Source organism: Anolis sagrei, chromosome 2 (assembly GCF_037176765.1).
Source record: "Anolis sagrei isolate rAnoSag1 chromosome 2, rAnoSag1.mat, whole genome shotgun sequence".
In the NCBI taxonomy this organism is placed as follows: domain Eukaryota; kingdom Metazoa; phylum Chordata; class Lepidosauria; order Squamata; family Dactyloidae; genus Anolis; species Anolis sagrei.
Window position 1 is genome coordinate 208,838,487 of NC_090022.1, and position 20,316 is coordinate 208,858,802.

The following is a 20,316-nucleotide window of genomic DNA, read 5'->3' on the forward strand; positions in this document are numbered from 1 at the left end:
TTGTTTGTGTTACCATTTTACTTCACTGTATATAATGGGACTTGAGTATCCATAGATTTTGGTCTCCAATGGAGACCTGAAATTAAGCCACAGTAAAACCAAAGAAAAATTTACAATTTGTTTCATAAAGATCAAGTAGACAGAACATATTGCAAAGAACAAAAATAACTTTCTGGCCCGTGATTGACTTTGTAGAAATCACATTCTCTCAGCCTCAGAGGATATGCCTTGGCAACCCACTGAATAAATCTTGCCACAAAAACCCTTATGATGAGATAACCATTAAGTCAAGAGTCAACTTAAAGCACCTAATGGCAATAGCAACACCAAGCCTTGTTGAATGGGATTGCTGTGTAGATCTGTCTAGATTACAATGTGCTAAATTTTTTGGTTGATGGCTCCATCAAAAAGGAACCAAAACTTAAACCTAAGCTAAAATAGGATTAGAGATAAGCAGTCCTGAAATTTTTTTGCATACTCTGTAAGGCACATGAGCTCAACATAAATACACTGTACCTATACATTTCTCAAAAAGACTTGCTGAATTATATATATCTGTGGAATGGCTGGGGTGGGTTTATATATTCCACAGATATATAAACCTATTGTCCTAATTCCAACAGACCTCACTACCTCTGAGGATGCTTGCCATAGATGCAGGCGAAACGTCAGGAGAAATGCCACTAGAACATGGCTCTATAGCCCGAAAAAACCCACAAGAACCTAGTGATTCCAGCCATGAAAGCCTTCGACAATACAAATACCTGTAAGTTTTACCACTTTCCCACAGGCCATGATTTGTTCAGATTGGGATAACAGCCATATTAGAACAATACAAGTTGAATATTTCTTTTCTGAATTGCTCCATATCAAAAGTTTTTGAGTTTGCATGTGATTTTTTTAGTTTTTTTTTTTTAAAAAAACCCGTATTTTATATGTTTACTTAATGAGATAACCTGGAGATGGGACCCAAGTCTGAACACAAAATTCATTTACATTTCATGTACACCTTATTATACTCATCACCTCCCTATAATTTTATAAGCAATATTTTTAATAATTTGGCACACCGAACAAAGGTATGTGCACACAAAAGCCCTAGAAAGCAAAGGTGTTCCTTTCGCAGCCACCCATATGTAGAATTTTAGAGTATTTCTGATATCAGAGTTCCAGGTGAAGAACAGCAGCCTTAACCTTTCCAGGCTGAACCAGTGGTCACAAATACTGGGTCAAACCTGTGGGATCTCCTAAAGCAAAAGGACAGGTGAAAGCTAGCTAAGGTTGAAGCCACAATAACTGAAAATTTCAAAATGTGCGTTTTGATAGAGGTCAGAGAAAGTAATAAGAGGAGTATGCATAACTGCACTTGTGCATCCTTAAGCTTTTGGTTCATTATGTTACACGTGCATATAATTGTGCCTCTTGAGGAAGCTATCACATTTTCCCCATACATCCCTACACCATTTATTATTCTTCTTTCAGCTACTCACACCTCCTCAGTCGTGCTGTGGCCGCTACAGAGTAATCTGTGTGCAACAACATTAAAACATGGTGTGTGTTAGATAGCTGTTCCTTTCGAACACATGCAGATGAGCAGAGCAGCAAAGTGTTGAGGCTATATTTAATATACTTGCTATTGCTCTTCTGAGACCTAATTTGAGTTTTATTAAATATTGCATTGTCTGCTCTGCTTGTCTTACTGGGTCTGTTAAGGCTTTGGGGGTCTTTAACAGCCCATGGGGTCTAATGAAATGAATTAAGTGCCCTGGTATGATCATCTAATGCAATTCATTCAGAAGAATTTAGTTTGGCTGCTCTGTTAGAGAAGCCATCTTGCAGGCAGTTCATTTATACTCTTTCTCCTATTCTGAGTGGGCTTCTTGAAAACATTTTTCATATGCGAACCACATCAAAATGGACGAAGCTTACACCAGAAGAATTATTTGAAGTTTCCCCTGGAGAGAAGTCCAGCACAAGAGTTTATTTTCAGAAGTGGAACTGAGCTCACAGTGCTTTTGTACAAAAATACACTTCCGTTTTCCCCAGCTTATTTTCCCTTTTACACCCTGAACTAGAGCAACTTTCTCATGTTAAATAGCAGACTCAAAACTGATTGGTATTCTGACACAAATCAATGATACCTCTACTTTCTTCACCTTAAGTAGGAAGATATGGTCACAATTCCTAGTATTCTGTTTCCCATTATTTTCAACATCTTGTTGTACTTAAAGATGTATTGTCTTGGTCCATGGAGGTCCAGTTTATGCTACAGCCCTATTTATTTTCATGTTTACTCCTCTCTCCCACAGAAGTATTCTCAAGACAAATACCAATTGAGGCATTGAAATAGCATATTCTCCTTTCCTTTTAAGTTTGCAGGCTTTTCATTATCTAAGTTGTGAAAGGGAGGAGTCATGTATAGCAGTTGTTTTCAACGAATTGCTTCATGGCTACAGTTGGATCTTCTATTCTTGCCTGTGATTATCACTGCCTGCAAAACGTGGACTGTCTACAGATGTCACACTCAACTCCTGGAACAATTCGATTAGCGTTGCCTCTGAAAAATCCTTCAAATCTCTTGGGAAGACAAACGGACAAATGTCTGCTTGCTGGAAGAAGCAAAGACCACTAGCATTGAAGCGATGCTCCTACGCCATCAACTTCACTGGACTGGCCCATGTTCCGAATGCCCGATCATCATCTCCCAAAGCATTTACTATATTCCCAATTCAAGAATGGAAAATGGAATGTTGGTGGACAAGAAAAGAGATTTAAAGATCGGCTTAAAGCCAACCTTAAAAACTGTGGCATAGACACTGAGAACTGGGAAGCCCTGGCCGTTGATGGCTCTAGCTGGAAGTCAGCTGTGCCAGCAGTGCTGTGGAATTTGAAGAGGGCGAAAGGGAGAAATGTGCCAAGAGGAAGGTCAAGCCAACCCTGACTGGGAGAGTCTTCCACCTAGAAACTGATGCCCTCACTATGGAAAAACATTCGGATCAAGAACAGGGCTCCACAGTCACCTATATATACACCACCAGGATACTGCTCTTGGAAGGCCGTCATACTTGGACAATGGGGGATTTCCCTAAGTAAAGTAAGTATTGCTGTTCAGAAACTGCAAGCTCCTTTTATTTGACTATTATTTGAAATGGCTCATTAAATGAAGACTATATTTGTTATTGATATTTTATCCCCTCTCATCACATTGACGTCTTCAGAGGATAGAGCCCAACAAGTCCTTGAAATCCTGAGCTCCTTCATTTTCTTTCACAGTAAAAGAGGACATTATAAATACCAACTCTTGGCTTGGAGTTCCATAATTTCAAACTGCATCTGAGGACTGGAGAACTCTTTTTTGCAGCATGTTTTCTAGTTAACTCATATTTCCTGCCAAAGAATTTGATAAGCAAGGTCAGCATACATTTCTGCATATCAGTTTCTGAGGAAAGTGAGGTGGAGGACAATTGCATTCATATTCCGGTGGCAGGTTTCACACAAGCAACCAATTGCCCACTTTGTGAATACGAGAAGACTAGGCAAGATGCCCATAGCTTAATCCAGCACGATTGTTCATATGCATTTTCAGAATACTTCGATTAATTCAGTGCAGTCAGATGCTGTCTGAAAATAAGAAGTAATAAATGTGTGCAGAAGAAATGTAGAAGCTAGGAATGATAAGAAAATGCAGTTATTAAGCATTTTGAATATCTCCACTATACAGAGAAGAAACGAGGCTAGGTTGTTGGGAAGGTAACATGAAATGTGGAATTCAACATTTAATCTTTGCTTTCAATTTTGACTATGGATATGAGAAAATAAAAGAATGAAAATGGTATTTATATAAGGTGTTCTCTTGGTTTTCTCAAAGTTGATACAAAGTTGACAGTATGATTCCTAGGGCCTCATCACACTTGAACATTTTCCCACTTCAATCCACTTTAAATATTGTGACTGCTTCTTGCAGAATTCTGGGGCTTGTAATTTAGGTAAGCCCGGGGCTTCTTTGGAGGAGCAGTTTAAAGGCCTTTCCCTAAACTACAAGCCCCAGAATTCTGCAAGAGGCAGTCACAGCATTTAAAGTGTGACTGCCTCTTGCAGACTCAGCACTGTAGCTTCCTTGATAGAGTCTATCCATTGGGAATGTAATATTTTCCTACTACTTTCTGCCTAACCAAGTACAAGCAGTCCTCATCACACTTTTTAAGCTACTTTTAACATGTCCCTTCTGTTCTCCTCTTCAGATTTTTCCCATCTTCTCTCAGCTTACTTCAGTTGTTGCAAAATAAATTGAAAGTGAAAAATAGTTTGCAGTCATCAAGGAGAGGAGAGCATGCAGTTGTACTCTTCCCAGGAGGCTCAGGCAAAAGCAAACTGCTGCAGCCTCTCCTAACTTTGTATTATCGAAGGCTTTCATGGCTGGATTCACTGGGTTGTTGTAGGTTTTCAGGCTACATGGCCGTGTTCCAGAAGCATTCTCTCCTGACGTTTCACTTGAATCTATGGCAAGCATCCTAATAGATTTTGAGGTCTGTTGGAACTAGGAAAATTGGGTTTATATATCTGTGGAATGTCCAGTGTGGGAAAAAGAACTCTTGTCTGTTGGAGCTAGGTGTGAATGTTTCAGCTGGCCACCTTGAATAGCATTTGATGGCTTGGCAGTTTTTTGGTGTAGCGTGTTAGTGCCTGGGGAAATCTTTTTTTGAGAGGTGTCAGACTACACAGAGAAGCCATTGAAATCCATAAGCATGTGGGCAATTTCAGCAGAAAGGAGGAAACTATGAAAATGAACAAAACCTGGCTACCAGTATTTTAAAACTCTAAAATTATAACAGCAAAACAACACTCAAACACAGGGAAACTCCAGAGAGGAAACAATCAGGGACAGCTAATCACCTCTCAACAAAAGATTCCCCCAGGCACTAACAAGCCACACCAAAAAACTGCCAGGCCATCAAATGCTAATCAAGGTAGCAAGTTGAAACATTCACACCTAGCTCCAACAGACATGAGTTCTTTCTCCCATCTTGGACCTTCCACAGCTATATAAACCCAATTTTCCCAGTTCCAACAGACCTCACAACCTCTGAGGATGCCTGCCATAGATGCAGGTGAAATGTCAGGAGAGAATGCTTCTAGAACATGGCCATATAGTCTGAAAAACCTACAACAATCCTCTCCTAACTTGTTTGTTCTTCCTCATTAATAATTTTGCCATCATGATCATCCTCAGAGGTTGCTTGGTGACACATGTCCCAGTTTTATATCTGTCAGATGTTGGAGAGCATACATATCAAATTCCCTCTTGCTTGTTTTAATATAAGAAAATACAATTGCCCTGCTGTATTAAGTTGCCTTGTAGCTTTTCCCCTCCTCAGTAGGAAGTGGTTGAGAATTTGCCAGTTTACTCTCTTCTGACAATTTAGAAACATACAACACTTGTCAGTTTGTTTTTAAATATTTTAATATTTCCCCCACTTTGCCTGCATAAGGAAACGAATTTGCAAAATGCTCCTCCTTAATGAACCAGACCATTTGAGCAACTCTTGTCGAGAAAACACTATTCCATACACCATAACAATACATCCGCCTGAAATAATGTGCAATACTCTCCTATCAGCAAATTTACTGGCATGGTGGATACAGGACACTAAATCAAATACTTTGGAATAATTAAAGATGAGATTGTGAAGTGATGACAATTACCGTTTTTCACTGATGCCCAAGCAGATCAAACAGCCTTTTGTGGAAGGGCTTGTGAGCGCTATCAAGTTGTTTATCCTACACAGCTCATTCTGGGTGCGTGTATCTGTCTGTGTGTTTTTTAAATACCTCATTAATTTAGAAGAAACACTTCACACGTCCTCGATGCTGAAAGGAAAGTACCCATTGTTAATGACCAAATGAAGCTGCTTTTTAATCTGTGAGGATAAATAAGCAGTATGAATGCTGCAGGTCATGGGAGTTAGGTATTTCCTTTTTATCCTTTCCAGGAAATATGTGGGGATGTTTTCAGAGGCTTTGCATCTCCCTCTGGCACAAGGACACAATATTCAGCATTAAGAGTAAGTCAGAATTGTTGCTTTGGCTTTATCATTAGGTAGAACAGTGGTGGGAGATTACGGGGTGACATTAAAGGGTAGGTAATTGTGAATTGCTTTTATTTTGTTATTGTCTTTGGCTGGCCATCATTGCCTTTTGCCAGGAGGGAAAGAAAGTGCTGTTTCTCCTTTGTTCAACCAACAAAATTAGTTGACTGTCTCTTGTCATTTAACATTGCTTGACTTCTGTGGGAGGTCTTCATAAAAGAAGTACTTCATTGTAGAATTTAGCTTCTTTCATGCGGAAAGAATAAAGGATTTCCAATTAGCTTTGATTTAGAGATGGGCAGAAAATTAATGCCGAATTCTATGTAAGTGCACATGAAGATGATGAACCAGATATGTTGCCCAATCCTGCGGCAAAAAACAAGGCCATCCTGGCAGGATGCTTCCCATACATAATCCCATTTCGATAACTATTTATATTCAGTCCAAAAGAAAAGCATAAATTAGAGACATTAAGAGTACGTTTTGTAGAATGAATTCAGTTTGACATCACTTTTAACTGCCATGGCTCAATATTACAGAACCATGGGATTTGTAATTTGGAGAAGAAACCAACAGTCTCTGGTAGAGAAGACTAAAGACCTTTTAAAACTGCAACTTCCTTCACACCATAGCATTGAATCATGGCAGTTAAGACTTGTGTCAAATTGCATTAATTTATTATTTTATTTTTATTATTTTACGGACACAAAAACACAGTTATGTCACAGCAAACGAGATATATATGCTGGATTTCGTATCACAAAGTCGATCACTTCTCAAGCTTCTAGGACTGTGTGGTGTATTTTCGAATGATGCTCACAGATCCAAGTAAGGTGGCCTTTTGCAGTTGACAGATCATGATTTTGTCAATGTTTATTGTTTCCAAATGCCGGCTGAGGTCTTTTGGCACGGCACCCAGTGTGCTGATGACCACTGGGACCACCTGTACTGGTTTATGCCAGAACCTTTGCAGTTCGATTTTGAGGTCCTGATAACGGCTGAGTTTTTCCTGTTGTTTTTCCTCAATGCAACTGTCAACCAGTATCAATAATCCAAACTTTTTTCTTTTCCACAATCATCATGTCTGGTGTATTGTGTTCCAAAACTTTGTCAGTCTGGATTCGAAAGTCCCACAGGATTTTTCTGTGTTCATTTATTATTATTATTATTAATATTATTATTACTAAAACAATTCTTTAAAACTGTAGATGTGCTCTGAGTCAAACTGAATTTTAAAAAAATATTCTCTACTGTAGCATGACCTGTCAGTGGTTAAGGAAACAATGACTTGTGGCATATGCAAGCACCAGTCCAATCTACATTTTTGTGTCCAATTTGTGAGGGGGGGGGGGGGTTGTGACAGAGGTTGTAGCCCCCCCCTTTCCCAAGACTAATGTTTTTGCTGCAATATCTCCCACAATTGGCTGTTCTTTTACCGTTAGAGAGTGAGAAACAACTGCTTATGCCCCATAACTAGACATACAGCCTCACCACATCAGAGCATGTATCCACTTTAAATTTGGTTTCTACCTCCTGAAGAATTCTGTGGTTTGTAGTTTAGTGTGGCCCAGAACTTGCCTGGCTGAGCCGTTTAAAGGCCCCTCCCTAAACTACATGTCCCAGAATTGTGCAGGAGGCTGTATGTCCAGCATTCACCATTAGTGAAGATAACAGATATCTCATCACTCCCATGACTTATTTAGCAAACCTGGAGGTGCCTAAACACCGAAGAGCTTTCACTTTGGCAAGATGCCATGCCCTTCCATTGGCAGTACTGGAGGGGAGGTACCGGAAGACCCCTGCCCAAGAGAGACTATGCCGTGTTATGTTTATTCATATCATGATCTGATCACCATGCTCAATATATCCCATATGCATGGGGGTATTGAGGTAACGATACAAAAGGTTTGCTAGGGTTTGTAGGCCCTCTTTCACTCAGACTCAGCCCCCCCCCCCATGAACCAAACTCACCCCCCCCCCAAAAAATCCGGGCTATGGGCCTGCCCGTGTGAGTCTGGCTACATTGAAACAACTGAACATGTGCTCCTCCAATGTGTATTCTATAGAGACATTAGAGCTAATTTCATCACTCCATGGCTTTTAAAACATCCAGGGCAGACTGAAAGATATATACACCTCCCTGTTGCTCTCGGACTCTTGCTCTGCGACAACCTATAGTGTTGCCAAGTTCTGTGCAGCAGCAATTAACATTAGACGGCTGATGACTGACTCCACCAGGCAACTTCCTGTCGGGAAAATAGTTAGAATGATTTGTAATAACTGAAATGCTGTAAATGCTCCCCTCTCATCCCTTTTTAGAGCTTACCAGTTGTCTGATATTTGTTATTAGCCGCCCCCCTATTTTAGATTCATACATGCACTTTAAACTGTAAGTTTAGTCTGTTTTATCTTTTTAATTTGTCTCTTTTATAACATGCTTTTAATCTGCTTTTATACCTGACCTACTTGGGAACTGTGATTCCCTTCCTTGGGCACCGGTGCCCCATTCTATACTGTGCTGGTCAAAGACCGTAATAAATCATTGATTGATTGAAAAGAAAACTTAGGGTGAAAATGGAAAAGGCCTCTGAAATCCTGTAGGTAAAAATCTTGAGGTTAAAAATGGGGGCGAGTGGGAAAACAGGACTGTCATCAACTTTTGTTGTTGTTGAGATAATCGATATGGACATGGGCAGTGGTAAAAGTCATTAAAATAGTCAGCAATAAAAGTAATTAAAATGGCAAAAAAGCCCCCAAATTCATGGTACAGCTGTGAGATGATAAACATATATGCAATAACTCAACCATTAACATTACATAATATTAAAGAAACAGTATACAAGGCAATCATCCCTCCTCCCTGGCTGTGGTCTTTTATAGTGGACACACATTGCATATAGAGGTTTGCAATTTCAGTCATCTCAATTTGTCTCCATTTAACAAAATTACTGGTACTAAGATTTTGAGTGACTTCTGCTTGAGAAATGAGAGCAGAAAGGCTGATTAGGGCAAACAAGTTATGTATGATATCAAATATATGGACAGAGTGCAACTTTCCCACTTGTTTAGACATGGCTGGAACCCAACAAGGCCATCCATGGAGTGGGACAGGGATTCTTGATTTTCCATACTTCCCAAATTTTGCAGATAAATACAAATGTGGTCAAGCAACATTGAAGAGTGCTGAAGATGGCAAAGTTATTAATGAGAACAGACAAGCCAGAAGACACCCCTATAGCTTGCTTTTACCTTAGACTTTTGGGAAGGGGAAGTCATCTACTTCTTTCCTCTGCATCTCCATGAATTACACAGCAAACTACTCTTGCACTTTGAACTTGGTTTACAGCATCTAAGGCAAATGAGGAATTGTGGGGAGGAGGGGGAGAAAAACTGGGACTTTTCAAAAGCAAATGAATTGAATCAGTACAGCTGGAGGCTATGGTCTTCCACATAGTGCCGTTTATAAACTCAAATGCTCCCTTGGATGAATGGGAAACTCTCTAGGCTGGCTTTGGGGCCATGTGAGGAGATGACAAGTAATTTCTGTCATGCCAGATGACTTCTGGTAGTAGAACACAAGTTTTAGATCCCTTTTAGAATACCAGAAAACAATTATAAACAATTAAAATGTAAGATGGACAATGTAGGGTCAGTAAAAATGCTTTTTCCAGTAGTTGTTCATGTGAGGCAACCAGATGCCCATGCCAGGCCACAAAGTGAGCATAAGTGCAACCACATCCTCCAATTTGTGTCCCTGACAATTGGCATACTGAGCTAAAATGAACTGTGCTACTGGATTCTGAATGGCATTCTTCTCAAAACTGTGTGTATTAGTGTTTGTACCTTATTCTTCCCTTGACTTGTATTTCTTTTGTGCATGGTGTGTCCCTTTTTGTTCACCTTATTAGAACAAGACTTCCAGTTTCTAAAGGAAAAGCTATTTTTTCTGTCAAGTTGCTTCCTTCACACAGCTTGTTAGCCATGTTGGTGACTTCTTAGAGTCTGTATTGCATTTCCCGACCTCTTGTATGCATTCTGGCTGATTCGCCAGTAGTTTTGAGTTACCTCCAAGTATTTTGAAGAGAGTTAATCTTCCAAGTTTCTTGGTGGAGTTCTTCTTTTGAAGTCACTTGTAACTGTCTTGGAGTTCTGGCATTTTTCTTGTTGTTAACTGCCGTCAAGCCGAGTTCAACCTATGGTGACACTATGAATGAGGACCTCATCACAAAAATCCTGCTTCGCCTGGCATTGAGGCAAAAGGAGAGGGACAGTAGGGTGAATCTGTCGCCTTGTGCGCAGCTCCCTCTTGGCAACAGTTTCCCCATCATATGGGGAAAACATCACCCTCCCAGTAAGGCATCTAGTTGATACATTCACCCCAGCTGAGGGTGGGCCTTCTTCCATAAGTCACATGATGTCGTATGATGGCTGCTGTGGGACCCCATCCATTAGATTCTCTCCGTCTGATGAGGTCCAAAGAGACCTCCAAATCACCCAGGTCTTGCAGACTCTGCACTGTAGCTTCCTTGATAGCGTGTATCCATTGGGAATATAATATTTTCCTACTACTTTCTGCCTAACCAAGTACAAGCAGTCCCCAAATTACAAACACCCAACTTACAAATTACTTATAGTTACAAACGGAGGTGGGACAACAGGAAATGAGAGAAATGTACCCCTTGGAAGGGAAAGTCACTCCTGAAAGACTTATCATAGGGAAAAGATGTATCTAAAAAGTATCTGTTCCAACTCATGAACAAATTCAAGAACTGCCTGTATTATTATCTTTTCTAGAGAGTTCTGTATTTTCAGAATGTGGCCAAAATACGACAGGTCCAATTCAGTCATTTAGACTTCTAGGGATAGTTCAGGCTTTTTTCCCTTTGGATGCACACGTTTGTCTTTTTAGCAGTTCATTTCTCACCAACATAAATTATCACTTCACCTCTGTTTATGACTACTGTTCTGGGGCACAGGCATATAGGATCTATTTACCTCTTTATTTTAACCAGGATGAGCAATCATACAATTAATATGAAGGTAGCTATCTATTATTACATCAGAAATATTCACTCTGCATTACAACACAATTGCTTTGGGATGACTCTCTGATTTCATTTGTTACTTTAAGATCATCCTGAAAATTTTGGTCATAGGGATGATAACATATCTGAAATACTATATTACTATAGGGGTCTGGTGTTGTGATGCAGTGACTATATGTATAAATCAATTTTCTTGGTGCCTTGTCCCAAACCAAAATGTTTCCTATCAGGGGACACTAAACTGTTTTTCATCCTCTCCTACTATTGCCTGCTGTCTTCAGAGGGACTTTCGGCTGGTGGGGTGTTAGATGGGCAGGTGTTGTATTTTATTGATATGTGTTTACATTGTGTTTCAAATTCCTTTATGCTTTTCATTCATTTGACATATGAATTTATATCCATACCAAACTGCCTTGGGTCCCATTTGTGGGGAAGAAATAGGACGTAAATCTTATAAATGAATAATACATAAATTAAGTTTGTTGATTTGCTATCAACACATTCCCACATTTTAGGAAATATCAAAGCTCCTTATAATTCTGTTAAGAGTGGAAGAGAAGTCTAGACAATGCCTGTGCCATAAATGTGGGTCACAAGTGAAATACAGTACAGATAACCTTTCTTTCTGAATCCTTATTTGCTGGCGCCATGATTCTTGCAGTTGTGAGATGTTAGAGGTCATTAATTTTCAATTTAAAGTTTGTTGTTGACTAAATGCCTAACTTACAACCTACAACATAATGGCATTTTACCATGAATGACTTTCAGATAAGAAACATTATCTTATAAAGGATTCAAAATGCAACATTTGCCACATAATAGAGTGCACACATTTAATGCCTACCAATGCAAAAAATTCAAAAATCAAGAGTCAGGCAACTCAAATGATAGGAAAGGGCCCCCAAACCAGAAAAAATAAATGGAATAAAAGAGGCAAGATCCTTACATGGGAGTAAAGATGAAAATGAGAGATCATTGCAAACAAAAGGATGATCCGGGGTCTTCAAAATATAAACTCATTCTCTCCTGTGTTTTTTTTAAATCCAGAAGCTCTGACATCATGGAACTCAGATATTCATGCGAATACTTTTCTGAATATGATATATTTGCTTTTTCAAGAAGTTGACATCATCCTGGTACAAGTTAGGATGTCTCTGAACTTTGATGTAAAAGCAAGATTGGGAATTGTGCAGCCCTCCAGGTCCCAGCAGCCCTAGCATAACCAACGATAAGGGGAGCCTTTGAAGAGTCGTGCCATTCTTGCCCTTGATCTAAAGGCAGTCATCAAGGGCTTTAGTAGTTGCTTAATAAAGCAACTGCTTGCTTTATAAAGGTATGTTAGATAGTTTGGAAACTTCATTTGGTTCAAAATGTAGATGCTGGATTTCTTAATGTGGCTACATGTTAGTCACATTATACCAGCATGTATTCAGATACAGTATCCTTCCCCTAAGACAGTGCCTGTCATCAGTGATGGACTGGATGAGGACTAATAAATTGAAATTAAATCCAGACAAGACAGGTTGTAATCCCCCACCCTGATCCACCTTGGTCAGTTGGAAGGTGGATCAGGGTGTGGGGTTACAGCCTGTGTTGGATGGGGTCACCCTCCCCCTGAAGACACAGATCTTAAGTCTGTGGGTGATTGTGGACTCATTGTTGATTCTGGAATCCCAAGTGTCGGTGGTGGCCAGGAGTTCCTTTGCACAATTAAAACTTGTGCACCAGCTATGCCTGTACCTTGAGGCACCAGATCTGGCTATGGTAGTCCATGCCTTAGTTACATCCCGCCTCGACTACACAATGCTCTCTACAAGAGCTCCCTTTGAAGATAGTTCGGAAGCTTCAACTGGTTCAGAGATAGGCATCCAGATTACTAACTGGAGCCCTGTACAGGGAGAGATCCACTCCCATGTTGCAGCAGCTCCACTGGCTGCTGATCTGCTTCCAGGTTAAATACAAAGAGCTGGTCATTATCTTTAAAGCCCTTAATAGCTTGGGTCCAGGTTATTTTACTAATCACATCTCCTCCTACAAACTAACCAGGGCACTGCGGTCAGCGGAGGAGGCTCTGCTCCCGGTCCCAGCCCCATCTCAAGGTTGGCTGGTGGAAATGAGAGAAAGGGCCTTTTCTATGATGCCCCCTCCCCATTTCTGGAACTCCCCCCCTAAAGAAATAAAGCTGACCCCTTCCCTTCTGTCCTTCAAAAAACAATTGAAAACTTATGTTTGCTCATTAGCATACAGAGAGGAGGAAGATTAGATGATGAGAGACCACTATTAGACCTCTGACTGAAACCTACCATTGCATTTGGGCTTGGTCAGATAATGCTAACCCAGTTAACACCACTGGTCACTTTATCAACTCACATATCTTAGTGAACCTTTGTTGGCTTCTGTAAATTAATGTGGATGTTTTATGTTTAGGTTTTATGTTATATATATAGAGAGAGGGGGGGTTATGTTTAATGTATAGATTTCACATTATAAATTGTTTTCATATGTGGGGTTATTTTGGGCTATTATATTAGTATTTGTTGTTGTACTGAGGTATTGAATGGTTGCCTTTTTTGTTTTTGGGAATCCACCTTGAGTCCTCTTGGGGAGATAGGGTGGAATATAAATAAAGTTTTATTATAGTATTATTATTATGCTGGTCCATTTTGGAGCCAGTCAAAAATTGTGCTTTTGTCCTTTGAAGACTTTCACAATTTGGAACTGGGGAGCTAAATGGCCCACTCACCACACACATGCTTTAAGATCTTCAGAGAGATCTTTCCATCCCAGCCCCAACAGGTGGATATGAGATATTGCTTCTTTGCTGGCCCAATGACTGTCTGGAGAGAGGCTTGGGCTTTTAAACTTGAATTGTCAGAAGTACAGAAGTTGGTAATTCATGTTGCTCTTGTACAAGTACATTGTTTGCTTTATTGTATGCATATTTGTTTGCATCTTGAATGTTCTGAAAGCTTACTGTGGATACTGTTGAAAAGGGTCATTCCCATAAAAATAAGTACACTAAAAAGTTATGCAAAACACCTACTAAGGAAGGACATAATTCATTGGTAAAAGGCATACTTTATATTCACAGAATCCCAGAGGTAAGGTTAAGTCTCTTTCCATTCATTCCATGAATTCAGATCATTGTCTTAAATTTCTGTTCTCTCCCTTGATTTTTTTAAAAAACAAAACCAAATACATATCCCATGAAAGTGCTCAGTTTTTCTTTTCAGTTTCCCCTAATACAAGCATTTTAAGTTATGTGCATTTTACACGTTTCCTAGTATTGATTGCTTTATGCACCATTTCTTAATACACTCATTTTTTTGTGCTCTTTTTAATCTGAGATCTGTATCATAAACTTGAGAGGAATGTATAATCTGAGCGATTACAGGAGCCTCCCAACCCTCATAATCAGTATGTAAAGCAGAGTTTCCTCAATTTGCTGAAAAATGCAGACCAAACAAAATTCCAGCTCATCGTTTAGGCATGATCTTCTCCAGGTAGAAATGTCAGACAAGTGGATGAGGCAGGACCCCTGTGAATCTTGGTTGAGATTTTGGAGAGCTATTGTCACTTCTGACTTACTATGAACAATGCTAAGATGCAAGTACTAAAAATCTGGGTTCATATACGCCTGCTTTATTTTTGCAATGGAACAAGTGCAGATATCTTCAGTTATATCTTTTTTATTTTCTGCCTGTGCCCCATGACAGTCATCTTGTTCACTTGACCATCATATTTTTTGCTGTGAACTACTGAATGTGACCCCTCTCAATTAAATTCCACAGCGGGGTTATTTTTTTTTTCCTGCTTTTCCTTTTCTCTGGCATGAACCTTGGACCTTCCTTCTGATAAGCAGTTCATGTACTGTAAGGCTAGCCACACTTCATCCTTTGACAAATAACTATCATGAATATCACCCTCATTATGCTGCTTTTGATCTCATACACACCACCCCATTTATTTCAAAGAGCAGATGTGCAGATCAAAGAAAAGCAGATGAGAAGGTGGGGTCGCAAGGAGAAATACTGTTTCATGGAGGGTTAATAGGTTTTCCCCACCTGTTGCTTCTTCACAATTAATACCCTCCTTATTCTGCTTTTCAACTCTTTGATAACATTTGGGATTCTAGTTTCAATAATGTCAAAATATCTTTGTCTTCTCACTAATTCCAATCTTAGGCTCTAGGAATCTCAAAAGATTCCAAATCGCACAAAGATAAAATACTTCCCTTGCCTTTTAAAAAAAGAAATAAAATATGAGATGGATCTCAGTTTCCATCAACTTTCCATCATCCAGCACAGCCAATGGTGAGGGATGATAGCAATAGCAATTCATTAACATTACGTTTCCCACCCTTGTTTTAATACATAATTTGAAGTCAAACAGTAAAGTTCTCTGATAAACAAAAGGAAAACTAGCTACTATAATACGTAAGACACATATTGCATTCTGTACTGTCATTTTGCTGTGTATAAATGGAATTTTACATTAATTAACACTAGTCATAAGTGATTTTTTTCCTGACCTTAGATGTTTCTGATGGTGACTGTAGAGAGAAAGAGAGACTTATAAATAAATAAATTCTGATCCCTTCAGAATTGGGAGCAAATGTTGAATCATTCCTCAAATAAATATCTTGTTGACTTTAGTAGACGTTACTTAGCTCCTTGTCTACTTGGTTTTAATGGCTCAAATGTCTGAAAGATGGATTTCATGGGAAACAATGTCAGAGGAATACAAGAGAAAGTTATGTGTACAAATTTTGTGAAGTGGCCTTTCAAAAGCTAAATTATTAGGGAGAGGCTGGAGAAAATAGCAAATATGCTTGTTACAATGTTATTTATTTATCGAGGATGACAAGCTCTCCTTTCTCCATTTGGCACACACATTTTTTACACAAAGGTCATTTTCATTAACCTTCGATTCGCACCACATGGCCTCATTGCCCAAAGGCATCCGGTTATTTACAATTTCCCTTCATCCTATGCAACACTAAACAACCCTGAGTATGAGGCTAATATATGTTAAGTGCCTGAGGCACATTCCAATTAAGTATTAACGTAGGTTGGAAAACGTCCAGAACATTCAGTGAATATCATTTTCAATCATTTTCATTAAAATTAATAGGAAGTGTTAAAACTAATATACCCAGGGAATGGGAGAATGGATCGCAATGGCCACCAGTGTTGCCAAGGCAAAGATTTGTAGATGCTGCAATCTCATGTTGGCTGATGAAGCTAAGAAGTACATTTGTGGAAAATATCGAAATTGCAAAGGCTTACATGATATTGGATACCAGTCGATATCGGACACTTTTCTGATCTGTGTTGGTACCTGAATCTGTTAGGGATGAAGGAATGCCGTTCTGCTCACCTTGCAATTGAATGACTACTTGATAGTAATAGCGAAGAACTGCAAAACCCAACAAAAAGAGCAATTCAGAAAGAGATGTGAGAGGTGGCAGAGATAGCCATGGCAACTCAAGATGGTTATGAATAGAGAAAGTGTAGCCTTCCCACTCTCAATTTTGCGCACAAGGAATTTGATCAGAATTGTCCTTTTAGTCAAATATACTCCTTCAATTTAATGTCACCCCAAATATTTATATGTCAACTCCTAACATACTACATTGTTGCAACCAGAGTTTTATTTGCATTATATAATAAATGTGCATTGTTGTGCCCCCACCCCCCACCCCCACACACACACACTATCTTAGCTACTTGGAAGGTGAACTGGCTATGCAGGGAACAGATCAGAGACTATATAGTTGAATCAAACAAGAATTTATTAACTGATAAGAATTTTAGATTTTCTCTCTTCCTGAGTTTCACTACAAAATCTTTATGAGGAGAGGCAAAGTATTTGCGATAGACACTTCTGGCCAAACTTCTTATTGTCTCTTTCTTATATGGTGTTCAACTGCCTCTAAGATGGTCTCAATATTTAACTCTGATTGGACTTGAATACAACTTTGACTGGATTTGAATACAGCTATGACTGGACTTGCTATTTGTAGGCCTTCCAGCCTCCCTCTCTCTTCACCTTCCAGTCACAACAAAGGCTGGGGCTCCACCCCTGAGGAGGGTTCTTAAAGGGACAGGGTGACAGAGGCTTCAAATGCAAAGAGGCTGTCTAAACTGCCTCCCCCCCCCCCACTCAGAAACTGTATATAAGATATTAATCCCTCTAACTAAAAAGAGTTTATCTAGAAGTAAACAGTGAGGGTCTTCATGGGGCATGACAGGTATACTACCACTTTAATTATCACCCTGAACAAACCTGGGATTTGTTGTTTAGTATAGTATTATTTCAAGTAATGGTCCATGGACAAGAACAATTTAAATCTAACAGGGGCTATTTGTGTAAGGACCTCTCATGTTCCTTGCAAATGGGCATATATAGAATGGTTCTTCAAAAAGAGTTTCTCTTCTGTCCATAGAAACACATGCTGGCAAGCTACAATGGGTTTAGCTCCCTGATGTAGATATACAAAATAAAAGAAGAACCTTCACATGATAATCCATAATGGGCCAGATGCTATCTTAATGCTCACATAAAGTGGCTTTATAGTGACTTACCTGTCTATGTTTCCAGTTCAGTATTGTTGACTCTGGCTGGTAAGATAGAGAAAGAGCTTTTTAGCTTTTATACTTGAGAAAATTTTAGCTCAAAAGACTGGGGATGATGTTGAATTTGTAGTCTTTCTGTGTTTTACCACTGAAAGCTTTTTCTTGTTTGGGAAGCAGCCTTCAACAAGTCTTTAACAATTACCATATCTCAGAAATTAAGTTGTCACACATTGCAGTGTGGATTGCTCCTGCTCAAATTACTAGCTTAGCCATCCAGCCAAACCTTTTAAGACAGTGGTTCTCAACCTGTGAATCCCCAGATGTTTTGGCCTTCAACTCCCAGAAATCCTAATGGCTGGTAAATATGCTGGGATTTCTGGGAGTTGTAGGCTAAAACATCTGGGGACCCACAGGTTGAGAACCACTGTTTTAAGATATTCCATTCCATTCTTCTGGTTTTCTGCTCCTTTATCTTCAGCATCATGTGACTATTTGTGCACTCAATATATCATTTTGATGGGTTGGTTAGATCTTTGGGAGCCTCTTCAGGTCATAATTTTTACTATATTTTGATTGTCCACCTCAGCAGGGTTTCCCAGTATGAGTAGAAGCATATTACATATTTTTTCCAGATACAAAACCTCACTTTTCTCTGTAATATCTGAGTAATGTATGAGTGAAGCAAATTTCATATAACATTTGAGAGCTAAACAAGGGGACAGGAATCAAGTTGCACTACCCCAGCATCATCCTAAGCATCTGGCCCCAATATCTTCTTTGTTGAGATGATTGGTCATGAGGAACGTGCTATGTACGTTGAATTGAACCTGAGTTCAACAACTATAGAGCTCTCCCAGTTCAATGCAGAGAGGCTGAAGAATGAAGGCTGAAACCCAGCAAGCAGGAAGACATTAGGGATGGGATCTGTGAAGACATTCCCAACCCTGTTGCCACTTTTAAATTTTATCCATTTGTTAGTCCGTATGTAATGGTAGAATATTGGTTGACCAGTTTGCAGGTAAGACATATATTACATGAATAATTTCATAGATACACTTACATTCATTTATTTGAAGTGGTGTAAGTATGCTCAATACAAGTATGGACTTCATGCACTGTATGTATCTTTACGGTCATCTATCTTAAATGAAAGTACATAGGAAACCTAAGTTAAAGAGGAAGGAGGTGGTAAAAAAAAGGAACAAACTAACCATAATCTGTCAGGTGTAAAGCCACCTCTGTATTATTACAATTTATTGCACAGAACTGAACTTTGTTGAATAGGTGGGTTTCCTTTTTATGATTTGCCAATCAGTTGTTTTCAAACTGTTTCCCCCTTCTTTATTTACCCTGGAGGCTCAGCTGAGTAACAGTATAAAGGAAACATAAAATAAATGATTTTCTGTCTTGAAGGCTCAAGAATTATTTATTACAGTTTGATCTCACTTCTTCTCAAAACAGTTTCTTTAGGGCTCCTATAAAGTCTCCACGTTCACTTTAACTGCCTGCCATGGCAGTATCCTTTGGAGTTTGGTGAGGCACTAGAGCTCTCTGGCAAGACCCAGGATGTTGCCATGGCAGCTAAACCAGAACCATAGTGTTATAACTATGTAATATGAAAGAGCTCCAAGCTGAGAAGAGCCTGTGTTGCATAAAACAACTGTTGCATGACTGCCTACTAATCTTTCCCTTTGTCCTTTTTGAGAAGATACAGTTCAAGACACACACGGAAGCATATGGCACTTTAAAATAAAGATAAACCTAATCTTTAATCCTTACAATAACGAATTTGGTTATATACACACACACTCAGAGTCATCCCTCCACATTGCATTTTTTTTTAACTTTTGTGGATTTTATTTTTCATGACTTTCATTTAAAATCTTCACTCTTGGAATCTGTAGTCCTCCAATGTGACTCTATGTTTGGTTTTCTCCAGTCATGCTAGAGATGGCTTGAAAGAACACCTCTAGGATTTTCTAGGTCCTTCAATGCAATTGTATGGAAGATGATTGTACAATATGCTAGAAGACTGTACATGCTAGAAGATTGTACAATCATGCTGGAAATTCCTAGATAGGCATTCACTAAAGGTTAAAAATAGCAATTTGTTTGTTCCTGGTTTTTCACTTTCAATGAGGCCCTGTGTCCTTAGCCCCAAAGAATATGGAGTGCTGAATGTACCAGTTTTGTTATTGTAACAGCTATTGTTACAGTAATAAGTGTGGACAGTACACATTAATCTATTACTCATTTGTGGTATGAAATAGTGGTTTTAGATATGTGAATGATAGGAAATTAAATATGAATTATATTGGGGATGAATTCTTAAAAAGTGGAAATTTCTGATTCTTCCTTGCCTAGCTTTCACTTCCTGGGTTACCTTGGCAATCCATCAGGTATTCAAATCACATTGTACATGTAGCCAATGACCATTGGAGTCATTTTATTTGTATGGTTGATTCCTTCACCATTGGGCCAAGATGGCAATATAGTGCTGGCTCAGAGAAATCATTTTTATCTGTACAATTCATGTGATTGATGCTCTATGTGTTACCATGCCAACAAGTCTGGTCAGAGGAAGAGATTTTTCAGTAGCTACCATAT